The sequence below is a fragment of the Cololabis saira genome, chromosome 4 (genome assembly GCF_033807715.1).
Source record: "Cololabis saira isolate AMF1-May2022 chromosome 4, fColSai1.1, whole genome shotgun sequence".
NCBI classification, from domain to species: Eukaryota; Metazoa; Chordata; class Actinopteri; order Beloniformes; family Belonidae; genus Cololabis; species Cololabis saira.
Window position 1 is genome coordinate 42649505 of NC_084590.1, and position 3690 is coordinate 42653194.

Consider the following 3690-nt stretch of genomic DNA (forward strand, 5'->3'; position numbering starts at 1 on the left):
GTGTCATAAGTGTAGTTTAAAAAAAAAAACAAAGCAACAGGTATGAAGTTTTAAAAGACTAAAACTGTCATTTAACACATTATAAAAAAACGTAAGAGGAATCGTTATCCAATTTCATGTGAATTGAGCTCCTCCTTCACTTCTATGGGTGAGAAGTGCAGGGGTCGAGCTCGATTCCCCACTCGGACTCTGGGCGTTGGCCTCTGCTGTAAGGTACAGTTAAGTTTTGTGTCCCTAGGGGTTGATTGCAGAGCTAATGTTAAAAAGGAGACCTCATTTGGGGAATTGGGGGGGGAAAACTCTGGGCTCCTCCACAAATGAATTGTCTGAGGATATCCCAGCTTTTCCCCTCTTCTCTGAAACAATTGGCGAATCAGAGGACAATTCTGATGCAGGCCTCTTGGTTTGCTGGGCCCCGGGGAGGGAGGCATCATCGCTATCATCCTGTGGTTGGACTTCTCCACATTCTGAACTAGCTCCGCCCTCTGCCTGCATCACATCATCTTCCTCGGAACTCTCCATTGGTGTGAGTGTTGCAGGCCCCTCCCCTGCTCCCGCCTCACCTGATCCCTCTCCTCCAATCACAGGATTTGGCGGGAGATTTGAATTTTCCTGCCCAGCTTCTTCAATTAGCTCAATTACCGGTTCCTCTCGTCCGTTTTGTTTGTCCTTTTCTGCGTCCTTTCCCTTCGCAGCTTTCAGTTTGTTGGCAAAAGATTTTGGGCAATCTCTGAAGAGGTGGTTTGTCTCCCCACAAAGATTGCACTTTCTGCCATTGGTGCACTCCTCAAAGGTGTGCCCAATTTCTCTGCATTTCCCACATACTACCTGCTTACACGCTTCTGCAAGATGCCCATGCTCGCCACACTTGCGGCAAAGCTTGGGCTGACCCTGATAGTGAATATAGCCCCTGTTGTTACCCAGAACTATCACTGATGGCAGATGTTTCAGGCCTTGAAAGCCCTGGGGGTCTTGCCATTGTTGGATGGGGACCCTCCAGGCACAGTTCCAAATGCCATCTTCATCTCTCACTTTGATAGCCTGGCTTTTAACAGTGCAATATCTCCCCAACCATAAACAAATGTCATCTGCATTGACAGTTTCATTGAACATTCTGACAATAACCGTTTTCAAGGTATTGTCAGTCAGTTTCTCAACTTCAAATGCATCAAACTGGGGTTTCACATTTTCAAAGCGTGTCCAAAACTCTTTTAGTAGCATGGCAGTACGGAAACTAAGGTCAAAGCCTTTGTTAAAGGGTAGGGTCAAAATGCAATTTAACTGTTCCGGGCTAAAACCCAAGGCTTTCTGGACAAGTCTCCTGGAGAAGTCTAACCTCGACATCTCCAGGAGCTTTCCATCCACAACCTTAAGGTTGAATCGGACACTGTGGTGCCTCCGCATGCCGGCATGGCTAGCCGACATGGTGGAGGCACCACCTGTGAAAAGGCTCAAAAGAACTAAAACCTTTAAAAAGCAATAAAAGCCCTAAAACCGTAATACTAAAACAAATAGACAATAAAATATACAATAAGTGAAAGAACAACACTTACCTTACATCACGACAATGATTTCCTGGCTGTGAAGATCTAGCAACTATACTCAGTTGAAGCACTTCACATAAGGAAAAAAAAAGAGAATAGTCTCCCCAAAGAAAGAAGGAACCAATGCCACAACAGGCAAGGATTCCCACTAACAGCAGGAGGCGATCGCAGTCTTAGCCAAAAGGCCGAGAAGCGATAACTCCAAAGTGTTGCTTGACCGCAGCGCCTTCCTGGCACGGCGTGCACTTGTGTCGGTTCCCTTTTTCCCAAACGCCTAGATGGCCGGCTCCCTTTGCAGCTCCGCCCTCTGACACGCACCTGTAGCAGGCTCACCTGAGGAAATGGTTGAAGTGGAAATGAAATAACAAAAAGGAAAGGAAAGAACTGAAGAACAAGACACAGGCCGTTTTCGAATTCGCATACTGTACTACAAGTATACACTGATTTGGCCAAAGTGTAGTAAGTAGTATGCTGTATGTGAACAGAAGGAAATCTGCAGTGTGCGAAAAATACCCGGATGTTGTACTGATCTGGAAAAAAATCTGCAGCATGCTTCAAACAGCCTACCTCGCTTACAATATCCCAGAATGCAATGCGGCCTCGGCCGGGCAGCGCTTTTTTCTTTTTTTTCTCAAAGCTTTATTGAGAAAACAGCTGCAATCGGACAGTGATGTGATGTGAAGGCAGAAAGGACTAGTTACACCGTGGAGAGGGAGAAGGAGGAATATAAATGTAAGTAACTTTAATATATAACCTTTTTAATTCAATTTAGTGTAAGGACAACGATTAAAAATTGTGGGTTTTTAATAGTATGTTAGGTTTTTGTTAGTTATCTTAGCTAAGTTATCCGTAAATAAAAGTGAACTAAGTGTTATGACAACGTTATATATCGGTAGTTCGTTGTCTTTTCATGAAATAACTACTTTTCATTGCTGTGTTTTGACAGAGAATTTGTCCGGGAGCTGAAATAAATAGATGGAGAGAGAGCGACTCGACAGAGAGGAGAACTTGTTAATAATACAATAAAATTAACTTCAATAGACTGATATGTTCATTTCAATACATTTATTAAAATCCATTTCCATCCCTTATGTCATTTCATCAATGAATGTGGTTTTACTGCTATTTCAACATTTAAGATAAGATAATCCTTTATTAGTCCCACATCGGGGAAATTTGCAAAATATAGCCCGACTGGAATGGAACCCCCGTTCGCTGTATGAAAGTCGCTAATCAACCCATTGAGCTATAAGATATACACCTCTGATCTGTCTGTGGTATATATATATATCCATCTAGTAACAACACGAAGCTTCACTTTATATTCAGACAAACTAACGTGACAGCTACAACTGTTAGATTTAATCTATTAAACCAACATTTATTTCCTAAATGATTTATTTCAGCCGGTGACAATTCTCCACAGGGCTGCAGGTTTCTCCCCGGGATGAGGCCGTGGGTTGACCCGGCGATCGCCTCAGTTCTCCGGCCGTGAGCTGCTGATGCAGCCGGACCGGCGGCTCTTTTGATTCCCGAAACATCGGATCAAATTTCTACGCCTTACTTTTACGCCTGAATGTTAAAAGATGTTAAAACGTAATAGAGTGGCATATTAACAGCGCTACAGCTGGAATTACAACAGCTTCTAGTCCAGTGTTTCTCAATCCTGGTCCTCCTGCATGTTTTAGATGTTTCCCTGCTTCAGCGCACCGTGATAAAAGTACGTGTGTCATCAACAGAGTTGTGCAGACCTTGGTGACAGCTAATTAGGACCTTTAATTAGAATCAGGTGTGTTGGTGCAGGGAAACATCTAAAACATGCAGGACAGGGGTCCACGAGGACCAGGATTGAGAAACACTCTAGTCTGCTTTTAAATCTCATCTTTCGCTGACGTTTTGGTGCGAGATGCATTCTGGGATACACTGTAGCACACTGCTGTGTGAACGGTCTGCTGGAGCAGCGTACTGAATCCTTCATTCAGTAGGCAGTATTCAGTGCATACTTTGCAGTATGTAGCATATAGTGCGGTAGTGTCTGAATTCGAAAACGACCACAGACAGCAACATTAGCTTGCCCTGAGATTTCAGTGGGCAAACTCAGACTGACCTCTTGGTCACAGCTTTTTCTTTTGCACAGTCTCAAAAA